The following is a 16693-nucleotide window of genomic DNA, read 5'->3' as shown; positions in this document are numbered from 1 at the left end:
GTGGGCCCCCCGGTGTGGCTGGACACTCACCTCTCCCTCCCCGCGAGGGGCCTGGGTGGGGGTTGGTTGGCTGCTGTCACCAGCTCCTCCCACCCACCCAGCTGGCCTTGCCGAGGCACCCGACACCCCTGATAAAGAGCCGGGGTCGTCATCACTTACAAACACGCAAGCGCTCGGGTTCGGGCCTCTCACCCGCCAGGCAGGCATCTCAGGCCGGGTCTCTCTCTCTCCTTCTGCCCCGGTGCCGCCGGATGCCGAGGCTCGAAACCCGTGTGCCCGTCTCCAGAGACACCGTGGCCCTGCGCTCAGAGCCGTTGCCCCAGATTCCCTTCTCCCCAAAGCGGGGCGGCCATGCCCCCGGCCCGAGTGACAGCCGCCTGAAGGGCAAGTGCTGGGAGGAGGTGCAAGTGCACGACGCCGGTGGCACGTGCGCTCGCCCGGCATCCCTGGGGCTCACCGCGAGACCCTCCTCGTCCCCATAGCACCCCCTTGCCCTCCCGACAGCCTGGAAGGGGGGTTCTCACTGTCATGTTGCCTCTATAAAGTACAGGGACAGAGCGGGAAGGGCCGCTTGTCGGACGTCCCCGGGCTGCCCCTGGCTGTCTGAGTTTTCTGTCTTTCCTCGTCTGTGGAATAACTCGCCCAGACCCAGAAAAGTGTGGGGTTCCAGCGGTTCCCAGAGCCCGGGTCTGCGGCACCAGCACCGAGATGCTGACGCAGCCCAGCCCTCGCTGAAGACACGTAAACAGCTGGGGAGGGGAGGCCGCGGAGGCCAGTGTAACAGAATCGGCCGCCAGCTTCTCGGCTGCCATATGTGCTGTGTAATGCTTGTCATCTCCAGTGAGTCATTAAAAGGTTCCCCTTAATGGGGCTTTGAAGTGCCGGGCCGCTTGAGCGCTTCCATAAATTCCACAAACAGCCCTCTGACTGCGCTGGCTAATTGCTTGCTCTTTGACATATTAGGATCAACTGAGCTAAATAATTTGTCACATGTGTGGCTCGTAATAAATAATGTGACCAGCCGGTTTGTGAGCTGTTTGGGTGATATATTGTACCCCTTTTGGATGTTGTCACACGTAGCTAGCAAATGGGGGCTGTTTCATCCAAAGGGCTATCTTTTCCCTGCAAAGAGAGTAAGTTCTGACAGAGCAGCTGGGGAAAAGAATTTAGAAGAGTCTAGTTACAAACAAATGTGTTCATTTCTACTTCAGCTTTTCCGTGAAGCATTAATCATCATTTTTCTTGCTTATTAGGCATATATATCGCACATCATGCAAGTCATAGGCAAGAGAATAGAAATAGTAAGTGTTGAATTGTTACCTTTAATATGGATCGAGTTATTACAGTTAAAGTATCGTCTGAGCCCCTTGTGGGAAGGAAGCTGTCCCTGCTGGTAGCCTGGTGGGCGTCCTCTGTCCCCTCAGCACTGCATTCGAGCCACGTTGCTGCTGTGGGCGTGGAGGTCTGTCCGTGGGTAAAGACAGAGGACGGTAAGGGCAGGAGATAGTACATGGGCCAGGGAGAGATTCATTTGTAAAAAGGGATCTGGGAACCTAACTGTCCAGTCGTAGGAGGGAGCATGCTTTGCTCGCACTCGGAGTTCATACTTCATTTGCCCGGGAAACAGTCTGGAGCCCAGAGATGCTCCCACGTCACCAGAAGCACAATGTCCCAGCACCTCTGGGCTCCTTGGCTTTAAGATCAATATCGTGTATTTGTTCACATTCAGAAAAAAGAAAAGAAAAAGAAAAAAGGGCAAGTTTCTTGCCATGTTAATCTTTTTTTTTTCCTTAAAATTTATCTATTTGTTTATATTTTACTTTTGTCTGTGTTGGATCTTTGTTGCTGCACACGGGCTTTCTCTAGTTGCGGCGAGCGGGGGCTTCTCTTGTTGCAGAGCACAGGCTCTAGGTGCACGGACTTCAGTAGTTGTGGCTCGCGGGCTCTAGAGCACAGGCTCAGTAGTTGTGGCGCACGGGCTTAGTTGCTCCGCGGCATGTGGGATCTTCCTGGACCAGGGCTCGAACCCGTGTCCCCTGCATTGGCAGGCAGGTTCTTAACCACTGCGCCACCAGGGAAGTCCCATGAGGTTAATCTTAGTCTGGACTATGTTCATGCAGAAAGTATTATGAGACTTATAAGGAAAGAATTGAGCTGTTTGTAACTTTTTAAAAAATCCTTACAAGAATACATCATAATTGTCTCTCCTTATTATTAGCAATGGCAGCTTCATACAGCAATTTTATTGTATTAGCATGGAACAGATAAATCTGAAGTGAAGGTAGTTACGCTTTTCTTTTGTAGATTAGTGCTTTCACAATTTCACGAAGTATTTCCGGAACAAAAAGGGACAGGAGAAGTCCAGCTCACCAGGGCTTGCCTTCAGCTTTTCATTTCATGGAATGTCATTTATAATTTATTTATTTATCTGTGCTCCCCGAAGCACTCAACTGAAATAATAATGGCCTCAACTAACACTTTTATGGCAATTTGAAAAATTAAAATACTGCGTTCTCTGTACGTGCTGCTTCGGAATTAATGTTCTCATGCTGTTTTCTCGAATGGCCTATTCTTTCTCTCTCTTTGAATGTATTTACTTAGGGTTTTAATATATCTCTATGCTTGCACATTATCACTGAGACAACAGGCAATAAAAATGCCAGAAAGTCTCAAACAGTGAGGCCAAGAGTCACGAGCAGGCCCCAGCTGGAGGGCTTCCCGCCTGCGCCCGGCCGGCCCTTTCTCAGCCCACGGCACTGGGGCCTCTCGTCTGGATGCTCACAGCGTCGTTAGATAACGATAACGTCTGAGCGTGCAGGGGGTGGGCGGCGGTGGGCGGTAGGGCTGGGGCGCGGATGGCTGTGTTCAGTTTGGAGGACACGAGGGGAAGCCACCCAAGCCTGGATGTGTTTCGTCTGTGGCCGGGGGATGGATGCCGTGCACCCAGCGCCTGGGGCAGGTGGCACTCAGCCCCGGGGCCCGTGCACATTTCTTTGCTTACAGAAATCAGTTTCTCAGTCAACTTTATCACGTCTGCCGTCTATGAGAAGTGATATCAAGAAAAGTAAAACTGCTCACATGGCTTCATTTAACTAATAGCGTGTTTTGTGTACTGCTCCTAAATGACTTTTTAAGCTTCATAGGTGTGTCTTGGGTGTAGCGACAGTAAGCGCTCCATTAAGAGGACTGTGTGGACAGAAGAGCGTTTATTTGTCTCCCGGGTGGCCAGCGCTGCAGCGCGCTTCCTTCTCTGAAAAGACCAAATGTGCTGGGGTGGGGCGCACCCGGCCCATCCGAGGCTTCCACCTCACGGGCAGGAGCCTCGGTGATGGTTTGGCCTGGAGTGGTACAGCCGTGCTCTGAACACGCGTGGGGGGCTGTTTGGGGGAGGGGAGAGAGAGTGGAGCTGCGGATTGATGGGCACGTGTTCTCCTTCTGCGAGTCAAGGGCACGATGGGCCTGAAAGTCCGAGCTGAACGATGCGCCCTTCTTTGAGCTTCCCGCTCGGAGGCAGTGGGAGGCGTGTCCTGGCTTCCTCACGGTCCAGCGACACAGCAGGGACCACAAAGCACACTTCTTCCTAAAGCCGGTTACAGCAGTCCCACGGTTGTCACCCGGCACCAGAGCAGGAGCGACTGGGAGAAACCAGCACCGATTCCTCCACTTACGCCCTTGAGCTGGAGATGTCAGCACAGGTGCCCGAGCGGCCCGTGGGCAGAAGCCGCCTGTCACACAGCCTTGTCCCCGCTCTGCCCAGGGCACAGGCACCGTGTGACCTGCTCCTCCTACAGTGAGAGGGTGGCCCCTCCCTCTGGGGCGGCAGGCATGGTCAGAGACCCCCTCCGCCTGCAGCCCCCCGCCCTGTTAGGGTCACCTTTCTGGGGTCGGGGGGAACGTCCCAAGGAGCCAGCCTACCGGGCTTATGACAGTCGCCCCCAGGAGGAGGGCCGGTCCGTGTTTGGGGGCGACCGCTCCTGTCCTTACCAAGCGTCCTCCAGAGTGACGGAGAGAGAGCCCACCCAATGCCCCGGGACAGAATTGCCTCTTTCCTGAACGGCGCTCCTGGTTGTGGGTTCTGTGGGCTCTTCTTGCGGACCCTCAGTGCTTTCTTTTCTGCCTGTAAACATTTCCATCCACTTTCTTCCCCTGCTAGTAAGATGGTCCTGGGATTTTCAGTTCCTAACAATGTCAGAGACATTCCTGGGTAAACACCTAATGGCCGTGGCCGGGGCCTGGATGGCCAGTTCAGGACACCCACGTACCCCACCTGCGAGATCTGCGCAGCCCTCCAGCCTCTGCCAAGAGCAGAGAGAGTCTGAAATCATTGCTGCAAAAAGAAAGACCCCTGCCCGGCTCTTCTTTGCAGCCTCAGGTTAGCTGGCCAGGGAGTGCGCGCCTGAATCACATGTGCCTGCGCTGGGCTGATCTCTGGGGGCCTTTGCCTTCTCTAAGGGTGCCCTTAAAACACAAAGGACAGAAACCGAGGGAACACGTGAGCATCTACAGAGGCACCCTTGAAAGCATTCCTGGTTGTGCCCATGCCAGAGCAGAGCATCCTGGGAACTGCGCCGCCCGGGGCCCCTCCTGGCGGCAGCTGCCCATCTGCTGGGGACCGAGAGGGGCCCGACGTCCGTACTGCTGTCACGACGTGGTGTCAGCTCCCTTTCTCAATATCTCCTTCTCATGTTATTGTTTCAGTTGTGGGTATTCACGTTACAAGGTGTCCTTAAATCACTTTTAGAAGGACAGTGCATGTGAATTATGAGTAATTAATTTTAAACGAACATTTGAAATTTTAAATATTCATACGGAATCTACTCTCGATTCCTCTTTTTTCCCAGTTTTATTGAGATGTCCTTGACACACAGCCGTGTATGAGTTTAAAGTGTGCAGTGCAATGACTTGATCACAACATCCGTGTGAGATGATCACCACAGAAAGTTAGCATCCGTCATTTCACGTAGATCCCGAGAAAAGGTTTTCTTTCCCTGTGGTGAAGACTTCTGGGATCTACTCTCTTAGCAGCTTTCCGATGTGCCACCCAGCCCTGTTGCCTGTGGTCACTGTGCTGTGCATCACATCCCAGTGCTTACTTATATAACTCGAGGTTTGTACCTTTGTACTCCTGATTTCCAGTAATACACAATTACTGCTTTCTACGATTCTGGTTACAGAGCTACTTTCCTGGATATTAAGTATCTGGATACACAGTCTATGCCATATATTCCTGTACATTCTACAGCTACTCAACATCTGCTTACAACCTTGGTAGCAGAGGGTCCGGAAAGAGCCCTCAACTGAAGTCAGAGGTTCAGGAATGACCCCCAGCTCTGTCCCGTGTGACACCTCCGAGATGAATTTCATCATCTGTAAAGTTCTTTAACTCAAAGAGCCTTTCAAACTATTAAATGAAGGAAGGGATGTAAAAATGCCCACCTCGGTGCTCTGCAAAGCCGTGTTCTCAATTTCCTTCCATCGTTCTTGTCCCCTGGGGTTGAGGCGGTCTCGTGATGGGAATGCACTCAGTTTATGACACTAAGTGCTTTCAGTCCAGATCCCCACTTGCCCCCCTGCTCATCTGTATACTCACCCCATCAACACAGGAAAGTGTTTCCCAGGTGACCTGGTTACCCACCTAGCATAGACTGGTGAGTACATTTATGGGTGAACAGCTCCTGATTGCAGAACAGATATTGGGAGATAAGGTGAACTCTTGGGACCCGGCACTCCTAGAGTGGCCTCCCTGGGGAGAAAACACCTATGAAATAACAGGATGTTTCTTCCACCTGCAGACATTCTGCCTTCCCTTGTCAGGGCTCCTGAACGTGGGTTTTCTTTTAGTTTCACCTCTCACCAACTTTAACTTTTATTCTGGTTTGTTTTCTCAGAATTTTCTTTTGATTTACTGACTTATTTTTATTAAACATCTTTGACTCATACTTATGAATAATTCAAAGTTACTCAAGCAGTAAAGGGAAATTTCCTCTTATACCTTGATCTGTATCTAAGATGCGTGTCCACTTGTTTCTAAGGATCTTTGTGGTAGAGACCTTCTCGTGTAATAATTAGGGAAGGCTTTGAGTTTTCCGTTTTTAGGCTGAGTGGACCTTAGGATGTAAAGTGTTCTGGTGGTCTGAGTGCACAGAGTTGTGTTGTAAAATCCAGATGGATGGATTCTAGATTTGTCAAAATTATTTCTGTCTGTATTTGCCCACAAACACTATCAAATCTGTCAGACGTAACCTTACTGTTACCTCTTAAGACTCGTGCCTAATTGCTTGTATTACCCTATAATAGTATAAATAAGATATGTCTTCATTAACATTTCAGAGAGGAAAAAAACTTTGTAGAAAACTTGTAAGGCTTATTTTATGATGCTGATTTAACCACTGTTTTAAAGTGTCCCTTATTTTGACTGTATTAGCATGCCCTTTAAAAATGCAGTGTGTGGATATTTCAACTTAAAAATTGTTACAATTTATGCTTTTGAGTTCAAAGTCATTTTTCCATGTATTGGAGAATTCACCCGAATTAAAATCATAGAAGGAAACACACAGATTCTGTAAAATTATTGTAAGTAAATTGAGAAACGTGGCTGAATGTATCCACGCGACTTGTCTGAAGCAGAGTTTTGCAGAAACTGAAGGACAACACGGATGCTTTGTTAACTGCTTTTTGGGGGTGGTGCTAATTCGAAAGTTACCGAAACTGTTAGTGTAGTATAAACCAAACATGCATTTCTGTTATCATCCTGTGAGTTTGCTGTGCTGGGTGGTTTTTCTTTCTGGAAAGGACCCGAGCAGGCTGTCCTGTCAGGGCAGCAGAGCGGCCGCCTGAGTCCCCAGCCTGCGGCCCCAGCTCCCAACCAGACACCTCCCAGCTCTGCCTTTTCCAAAGTTAGGAATAAAACCCGTATATTATAGAGAACGATTTTAAAAAGCTCTCAGGTGTGTTCCTCGCTGTGATCTCGGCAGGGTTTGTCGTTGAACTTCAAGAGGCCAGTCCAAGTGGCCGTGGACTTGCTGGTCTGGTGGCTGAGGCCTGCCCTTCACTGAAAACCGGGTCCTGCTCGCGCCCGACGACCCGCCTTCTGCACGGCCCGCAGTAGCTCCAAGCACTTAACATTTTTAGGCCTCTTTTCCCGTCTGTAATGTAAACTCTGTGAAGCTCCAGCTTTTTTAAAGCGTGTCCCCTGCACTGATTCAGCTCACACAGTAAACCCTTTGTTCCCGGCCACATTGCCCATTCATATATGCATATCCACACATGCACTGTCTACTGTTTGTCTGGTCTGGAGTAAGCGTTCATCCTTAACTACTGCACAGACATTCTGAACAGGTGTGGAAGCACCGCACCCCCCCCAGATGCGGGCTCTTCTCCGGGCTGCCAGGCCGCACCGGCCGAGGCGTGAGCTGAGGTGCAGGCGGAGGGGCGGTGGGTAGAGGGCAGAGAAATGCCCAATGCCACATGAATCAGAAATTTCCAGGTATACATCATGCGCCACCGTAACATCCTTTGCTGCAGCCTGCGTGCCAGGAGTGGAGCTCAGGTAGTTTCTAGCAGAAAGGTGTGTTTTTCTGTGTGAGTGGGGATGGCAGGGAGGGGGGAGGGGCTGAGTGTAACCCCGCATTTTTCTCCTTCCCGGGGATTGCGCACCCTCGGCCGCCTTTCTCGGGGCTGTGGTGTGGGCAGATGTAAAGCAGCGTTTTTCTCGCTGCCTCTGGAAACAATGGGGGCTCTGTTAGCAGGAGCCGGGCCTCTGCAGACGGCCTCGCCGGCTACAGGGCTGGTGGGGCCCAGGTTCAAAGCCGTCGGCCTCCGAGTGCTTTAATTCAGCATTATTTTTGCTGCTCTAACCTTGTTTTTTTTCCTTTTTACATAAACCTTCTGAGGCCTCCTTGTTTGGTTGGGAACCGAGCAGTGACTTTTTCTAATTAGATTAAAGTTAATCAAATGAAGACTTGGATATTTTTTAATGTCATTTAATCTTCTCCTCCTCCTCTTTCCCCATGGATTTTATCACCTTAGCTCAATTTGTTGCGAAATTTCACCTCATTTTTGCCTAGTTTCAGGTTTTCAAGTTTGGAAAAATAGAGGACAACAGGCATTTTCGGGCATCTCTGTTTCTCTTGGAAATAAACACAGATCAGTTGTGCATGTGCTGCATTTTACAGAATTGTTGTCCCCTCTGCTACTGCTCTTTCGGCTGTTGCAAATCTACCAGGTTTAAGACGTGAGAGAGGAGACGTAAAATAAAAGTTTCTATAATCAAGGGCAAAACAGGGAAGAAAGGTTATAAAGAAACGTAGTTGAGAAACATTTCTTACAGAAAGCAATTGACGTCTGAAGGGGGGCGATGAAGTTAGGGTACTTCGGTGGGTTTAGATGATAACGCATGAAGAGGGACCCAGTGAACACAGATGGTGGAGTTTCTATGCTCCAGCAATAAAAATGTAAACGTTCTTTCTTGTTGAGTCCAGATTTATATCCTCTGTGATATGTTTTGCAAATGAACTTTGAAAACAAGGCAAAAATAGTTCTTACGTCAGACAGTGTTGTAAACTCTAGAATCCATATGAAATTGGGCTTTCTTTAGAAGAATCTCTCTGTCTTCTGGTGGCGGGGGCGAGGCAGCAGAGTGGGGGACGCCGCGGGGTTGCCGCTTAGCTGGAGTTTGACAAGCATCCTTTCTGCCCGGACGAGGGGTCAGGTTTCCAGTGTGTCGAGCTGAAGGCCGTGGGGTGGTGTATGGAGGGGCCTGGTTCTGATTTTTAAGTGGTGTTAAGAAGGTCAAGGTTCACATTTTTTCCATTTTATCCCGAGTTCATCACCAGCAAATCTACCTTTGCCACATGTAGTAAACACTCCTAAATGGATGAAGACCGGGAATGGGGATTGTAGGGTTGTTCCCACCCCCTGCTACACGCTCACGTCCATTGTGTAAAAAGAAAAATCCATGTCGCCATAGACTGACCCACTGCTTCATAGCTTTGCCCGGTTGTCTGATCATTAAAATGTTCTTAATTGTAGTAAAAATAAATAATTTACTATTTCTAATCTTAGAAAATAAGAGTGGAATGCTATTTTATTAATTCATCGTTTTTCCTTTGTCACGGTTCTTTAAATTTATACTTCTGTTTTTAAAAATGCTGTTAGGAACTACATTATTTAGATACATTGCATTGAAATTCCTGTCTTTTTTTTCTAATACAGAGGTTAACTATAGCTTCCGGAATCCCTGCTTTGAAAGATTAATCGAGGTGCCATTCCTATGCAGTAAAAGACCAACGAATAAGAAACGTCGTATAAGTAACGCAAATCTACACGTTTCATCTTCTTCCGATTGTTTTTGAACTGATAATAAACTAGGGAACATATTCCTTATTTTTGTAAAAAGTGACTTAAAATTTTTTTCATAAATAAAATGTTAATGACCTGCCTCTCATAGATGATTTAATCTTATCAGTTGAAAATGACCACTTTTTTCGTGTTGGTTTATTGGCTAATTTGTTTGAAATTGGTTAATGTCTTTTTAAGGCTACACACTAGAAAATATGTTACCCAGCTTGTTTTTTATTTTTTCCTAACTTTACAGGTTGGTGATTTGTGAAGTTCTTACAAACACAGATATGAAGGGAGTCACATGCATGTGACATGTTTGCATTTTATTGATAAGTGTGTGCTTTACAATAATGCCAAAGGTAGAGGGATTTATACACTGTCCACCTTCTGTGCTGTTTAGACGTACACATGCAGGTGTCCTCACTGCATGAGCTGAAGCAAAGGAGAGCACGTCTAAATCTTTACTTAGGAGGGATTTTAATGTATATGATGTTTTAAAAGCTTCTAGGAGGTGTCAGAATCTTTAAATCACTAGTATAAAATAGCCCATTCTCATGCTACACAAAAGTTCTTTTAAAAAAAAGCTACCCAGATACTTCATGTAAATTTAGAGTTGTTGAATAAAATCACCAGGAGACTTCCCCTCCCGCCCCTATTATATTGGAAGACGCACACATACACACACACACACACGTTTTCCTGTGTTTGGAAGTGTGATATGAGGAATTACTATGTGGACACATTACATAACACTTCAGGGTTTACAGCCAAGCGTTTGTGGGTGCTGTTTCCAGTCCACTCATCCTACACACAAAAATGTACTAAAACAAATAGGAAAAATATACCGTCTAAGCTGAAATCCTAAAACATTTTCTTTTTGACTTGCTAGAGTTTTTCCTGTGGCGAGTTTTCCCGTGTGTTCCGAGAAACTAGCGGTTGTGAGTGTGACCCCCGGCTGCAGCTCGTTGATAAATCCCCCTCCCTCTCGGTGGCTTTGCCAACTCCCCCAGTCACAGGTGACAAAGGCCACTGAGGCAACAAAGGCAGACGCTTTTGAATTTAATGTCTAAAGTCACATTCCCTGAGAAAGTTTTCTTCCTGTTCTGTGGAGTGAAAATATAAGCATCCTTCCTTACATGTTAAAAAGTAGAATAATTACTTAGTTTAGCTTCTAAGCAGTTGCTACTTCTAATAAATTATGTATAACTTCAATATTTAACTTCTCTAATTTAGTGATGCTTGCTCAGCGTTTGGTGTAAGCTGATGCGGATTTTATGTTTGGAGGAGAGAGTGCTGCTTGGAGAGACTTCTTAACAGTGTTATGATCATCACGTGCATAGAAATCGTTTCTCTTCTCCACCAGCTTTTCAGTTATGCCCATTATTTTAACCTGAAGAAGAATATCTTCCAACAGTACCAAATAATAAATCCACAACTTCTTACCGAGGAAAATACTACATGAATAAGAAGTTAGATGTTTTCAAGTTAATCTGAGGCTTGCTGGGTGCAACTGGGGAAGATTCTTTGGCAAAGACAGATCAGCATGAGCTATAGCAAGATGTGGGGATGTATAAATCATAGGCTCTCTTTATGAAAGCTTTTAGTATTTGTTCACCTTCTTCTAGCTAATGCAAGGAACTTTTCTGAGCTACACATTTGAAATATGCAGCCAAGTCTTTCCAGTAGCTCGCTGTGCTGTCCCAGCACCTGATGCGCTGGTGAGTGTTGTTGACAGGCTCTGGCGATGCTGTTCCCTGGCCGCCCGATGCTGTGCCAGCAGGAGCCCTTGTCTTTTCCCGTCTCTTCTGTCCAAGGTATGTTCATGTAAAGGGAGAACCACTCTTGCAGTTTGAAATACTAAACAAAATAGTTTTTATTTCTCTTTCAATACCGAGGGATCACCCACAGCCTCTAAAATAAATAAATGAGCTTAACTCATCAAACAAAACATTATTTTTATTGGTCTGGTTTGTGAAGAATGAGGAGTTCTAGTGCAGAAATATCTGTTCTTTCATCATCATCTCCCTTCCTGTTCGAGTTATTTTCTGTAAATCCTAGTCAAATACTCCAAGGTTTAAAGTAACTAAAACTTCAATGGTTGGGAAAGGGGTTGAAGCAAATGTCCTCTCTGAGGCTCTTTTATTATTTTAAGGTTTGTGGAATGTCTCTGTTCTTAAACATAGTCAATAATATCTGCTCTTCAGTTTGAATTTTAACTAAATTTAGGTCTGAAAGAGATAAATTATATTTTGTCTTTGTAATCTACACGAACTTTCTCAGAAGAAAAGTTGAACGGGACCAGGCGTGTTCGTAAGCCCCGCTGTGGGACTCCTAAGTCCTTCGTAAGGACTCGCTGTGGTCGGGGAAGGAAGTGCATCTGCCGCAGGACAGGGCTGTGACAGCAGGCCAGCCAGTTGGCCAGCTTCTCTGTGACCTGTGGGTGCCTCTTGGTCCTTCACTTTTGGAGGGGAGAGATTGCAGAGATGACCTTTAGCCGCTGACATTGCTGCTTCATGCCCTGAAATCAGGGGAATTGGATCAGGCTGTGTAGCGCTGGCATCCAGCCCTGGAGGCCGCTCTTGTCACAGGAGCCAGGCTCCCCTGATTTCCCTCTGGAAGGCAGGACCGAGCTGCTTACCCCACTGGCTCTGGGGTAGAACTAACCCCTGGCTGTGCCCCCAGTGTCCGAAGCTGGAGTGCCCCTGCCCGCCGTCCCCCCACCCCCCCAGCCATTGCTGGTGTAACATTCAGAGCCTCTGGCATCTGCCTTTTGAGATTATGCGACCTTTCAACTCCTAGGGCTTCTGGATGACCCAAGGCTGACTTGCTGGCCACCAGAGAATGGTGGATAGAGAATGACGCTTCTGGTGACTGCGGTCAAGGAATTAACGTCGTTTAGTTGGCAATTGTAAATACTTCTTAGAAACTACTTCAGTATATGCTTTGGCCTAAAGTGGAAACTTGAAAGCTTCGTCTTCACACTTGAGAGGCTGTTATTTAGTAGAGGGAATAGAAATCATCTATATTGTTCCAAAGGTCAAAATAACATTTTACAAGAAAGAGTTTGACTTCACGTAAGGCAGACCGTTAATGACCAGAGCTGTTAACGCTGGCGATGGCTAACTCAGGTGCAGGGCAGACAGCAGCCTCGCGCTAACCTCCTGGTTCTAGAACCCTTGGGTTCCCCGTGCTGTCGGTTCATGGTGCAGACTGTGGTCTTTAACCGCATCCCATCGTCTTGCCCACTTAGACTGTGCACCTGTCCATCTGGAATGAACGTTGTCAGCCCAGAACTTGGGAGCTGTTGGTCTAGCTTTCTGTCCTTCGCATCCTGAGAGCCCTCCATCCTGTGAGCATCGTGCCTGCGGCTGACCCGTCAGGCTTTACTCCGGGCACCTGGCTCAGAAGCAGGCCACTAACTAACTGGAAGACAGAGGAAAGACAGAGCTGGTTTCTGTAAATTACGCTCTTGAATGGAGAGGCCTGGTGTTTCCTGCCCCGACGGGATGGTGAGCCCTGGCCCAGATGCTGCCCGCTGGCCAGAACTGGTGGAGCAGATGTGGGCGGCACCAGGGGAAACGGCTGGTTGACCCCGGGGGGAGCGGGAATGCTGGGATTCTTACCTCCCTCGCATCAGCATTTGGTCGTATGCGACTCAGTGAGTTGGAGAACTTGACTTATTGAAGCTTCTAAACGCATGCCTTTACCTTCTGAACCAAGTTCCTAAAAACCCAAACCTGTGGACCCGGCTCCCTTTCATGGCTGGCAACATACGCTCTTAAGACTCTTTTCGTCTGATTTGGGGCAACTCTCCGTATTTTAGTGAAAAATATCAGCTGTTTGGTGTTGAGTCAGGTTTACTGAGATGTAACTTACACACAGTGAAGTTCATCCTTTTTGGTCTGTAGTTCTGCGGGTTTTGTAACTGCGTGTAGTCCTGTAACCTCCACCATAGTCAAGATTTAGGACAGCCCATCCCTCAGCAAATTGCCCCTACCCCACAGCTTCCTCTTCTCCTCCCATGTCTCACCCCTCGGAATCACGGAGTGTTCTACCCCATAGTTCCCCCTTTTACAGAGTAACATATAAATGTAATTCGACAGCAGTAGCATTTGAAAGTCTGGCTTCTTTCACTTAGCATATGCGTCTGAGATTCACCCCAGTTGTTGTGTATTTTTTATTGTTGAGCAGTAGCCCATTATACGAAGCAACTTCTTTAAACTGAAAAAAATTACAGAATTTATCATAATGTTTTAACTGAATATCTAATTTGTGTACTCCCAGTATTTAAAAATATGTATTGTTAAAGTCAGGTCATTGATTTATTTTGAATTTCTCTCTTCCTTTTTTTCCTCATTGATTATCTTTTTTTAAAAAATTGAAGTATGGTTAATTTAGTGTTGTGTTTCAGGTGTACAGAAAAGCGATTCAGTTATATATACTTTTTTAGATTCTTTTCCACTATAGGTCATTACAGGATATCATCTCTTCCTTTTTTTTAAAAAACAAATTACGATGTAGATGTTTTGTGAGGTTGTAACTGGTTATTTGCTTAGTCTGTCTTCCTCACTAGAATCTGAGGTCTGGAAGACCAGTGAGGAGAAGGGCAGTGTGTGTTGTCGGCTTCTGTTCTAGTCCGATCATTAAGCAAGATTCTCTAGTTTCGTCAAGTTTGGACTTAGTACCGTTTTCTTAAAATAAGGATGAATATATTTGAAGGCATTTAATAAGTAAATTATGATATTGTTCTTTGGATGCAGTCAAGTGTCACGATTTGAATGTGACTGTCACAAGGGCTGTGGCCTCATCTGTGCGGCCCCCGACTGTGCACAGGGAACCTCAGAGGGCGCTGGGCTTACGAGCCGTCCGTGCCATTGAGGGCGGGGCTGCCCGACCCCAGACGCTTCAGCCACCCATCCACGGCCTGGGGCCTCTGGACAGATCGCTCAGAAGCAAGGGCTTTCGTGTCGTTTTTCCTGACTCATAAAGCAAAAGCAGAAGCCAGATGGGAAGTTCAGCCCCATGAGGAGGGGCAGAGGTTGGACTCCAGTCTCAGGAGGAGGGGACTCGTTAAGGCAGTTACACTTGTCTCACTGCGCACTTGGTGGCCGGTACCGCTAAAAGTTCGCAACTTTACACCAAATGGAGCTGACTTTTTGTGTTGAAGTCTCACCCAGGGCCCTGCAGTTTAGCCTAGTCTCACCTTCTGCCTGAGGAAGTTTTTGTTCTCGTCTCTCTCATGAGAACCATCTCAGTGATTACTTTGTCGACGGCCTTTCTGTGAGCGGCAGCATTTGAGGAAAGCACTTCCGTCAGCAGAGCAGACACGGCACGAGGGTCCTAGTGGGACTTCTGCCGTGTCCACTGTTTGTCTCCTGCGTAGGTGCTGTGGTTGGATGTCAAAAAGAAATCGTGCGACAGTACACTGGGCAGGTAACAGCTGTGAGGGCCTCGGCTGAATCGTCATTTTGTGCAGGTCTGAGTACAAAGTTCATAAAGTGTAAACAGTAGGACAGAGGACAGGGCGTGTCCCCTCAGACCTGAGAAGCCGACCTCAGGGCCTCTGCTTCCATCTCAGTCCTGTGAAAAGAGAAAGGCCCAGAAATGTGGCTGACACTTCTCCTTTAATGGAGCCTGCCAGCGCTTGTAAACGATCGAAAGCCATTAAAATTCCCTTTTAGAAGCTGAAGAGATTTTAGCCTCCCATGTAGACAGTAAGAAAAAGAGACTAAACATCATCATCTTTGTTGAATTCTCATAAGATCGATTGACCATCCTTAATATTACTGAAGCTGAGGAAGGCCCTACAGAAACGTTAAAAACGCCTCTTTAAACTGGTCAGGGAGAAGGATTTTGAGAGTTAAGAAAGTGTTGACTCTGGGCATCAGAAATAAACATCTGAATTTACTCACCTCTGTTCGTGACATTTCTTCGCCTGTTTTTACTCCTGTTCGGTAATGCATAATGCACTCCTCAGCAAAAAGTAATTGCAATAAGGAAAATCCAAACCGAATAGTAGTGTGAAGTAGTAGGAAAAAAGAAATGGAAATCTAGTGACAAGCAAAGCATTGTTATCGAAAGGTTTTGGAAAAAAAGCCTCTTTCACGTTGCTGGCCTGGTTGGGAAGTTTGGTCCCTGGTACAAAGCCATACAGCTGCACACAATATAAAGGAAGGTTAATAGCATATTTGGTGCGTTTATAACTTCCCTGGGGCATTTTAACAGTAAAAATAGTCATTGTTAACCCGGTCCATCTGAACTTAAATATGAGCTTACTTTGCAAGAAATGAGGGGGAACGTCTAAGCAGTTTTCTCCAGGCTTCATTCTTGTTTGAAGATTTAACATTATGGATCCTTTTAGTCTGATTTTATATGTTTTATTCAATGTGCTGAGATGTTTGGAGTCACAGACTAATGAGACGTAAGGCTCCCGGCTCTCAGCTCTGTGACTTTTCTCGTACGTCAAGGGCGTAGATCTTCATGAACGTAATACACACGGGGCTCTGATACAGTGAGACACGTGTTCATACGTGTAATGCAGGCTGGGGGTGGACATGGCAGAATTTATCCTAAAATCAATCTGGTGAATTTTCCAGGACGCCGACCTCGGTGTCCTTTGCTTATAATCACGGAAATGCAATTTCTAACAGTGGCAACTGCTAGACTGTCAGAAGATTTCAACTTAATTCGTAAACAAACCCAAGTCTGCACACGGTCCATGGATCAGTCCTGCTACAAAATGTAAAGAATAATACAGATGCATTTCATTATCTTTCTGATGATGCCAAACAGACAGGGCCGCCCCTCTTCTCAGGCTTTGGGCATCTGCATTCTGCTGGTGGCTCTCAGACCCACAAACGGGAGGCCAGTGTATGTTCCATTTTAAGAGGCCATTCCTGATAAAAGGAAGTTTAGGAACACTTTCCAAATGAGCCCTACGGTGACCCTGCATCAACCAACCCTTAGCTGGAGCCGAACTGCAGTTTCCAAAGTGTAAGGAGCTGAGATCGTGGACCGGACATCCCTCTCCAGCCCGGGTCAGCGTGAGCTGCCCCAGACCTACGGCCCCCATGTGTCCACAGGCCTTATCTCCTGAGAGGAACTCCAGGAGCCCTGTGCTCCTGACGGCTGGCCATCTCCTGAGAGGGGCCAGCAGCAAGGCCCCGCCCGGTTCCCCGCAGTGAACGTCCTGGGGCGGTTCCCTCCTTCCGTCTAAGGCCTGGCCCTCCTCTTGCTTCGTCACTTGGTGATTGTCTAATCAGAAGCCTCGGGTGTGTCTGCAGAGGTTGGATTCGCCGCTGGGTGCGTGTGTTGCCCTGTGGAGGGGCCTGTTCGTTCCCTTAGTGTGTGG

The 16693-nt window shown here is 47.3% G+C and overlaps 1 protein-coding gene and 1 long non-coding RNA gene across 4 annotated transcripts in view; both read left to right on the top strand.

Annotated features, from left to right (window-relative positions):
- LOC113631662 (uncharacterized) overlaps positions 1-9462 on the top strand; it is a 44814-nt gene extending 35352 nt beyond the window's left edge. Inside the window, exon 2 of the long non-coding RNA XR_003437479.1 lies at positions 9214-9462. This is a non-coding gene — a long non-coding RNA (uncharacterized LOC113631662). The remainder of the gene's footprint in view (positions 1-9213) is intronic.
- Positions 1-16693, top strand: part of GMDS (GDP-mannose 4,6-dehydratase) — a 485716-nt gene that overhangs the window by 270235 nt on the left and 198788 nt on the right. The window lies entirely within an intron of this gene.

The sequence above is a fragment of the Aethalodelphis obliquidens genome, unplaced genomic scaffold, assembly GCF_003676395.1.
Source record: "Aethalodelphis obliquidens isolate GAN/ISIS:26980383/991018 unplaced genomic scaffold, ASM367639v1 scaffold34, whole genome shotgun sequence".
NCBI classification, from domain to species: domain Eukaryota; kingdom Metazoa; phylum Chordata; class Mammalia; order Artiodactyla; family Delphinidae; genus Aethalodelphis; species Aethalodelphis obliquidens.
The sequence above is the reverse complement of the archived record's forward strand: the minus strand, read 5'-3'. Positions and strand labels throughout refer to the sequence as shown.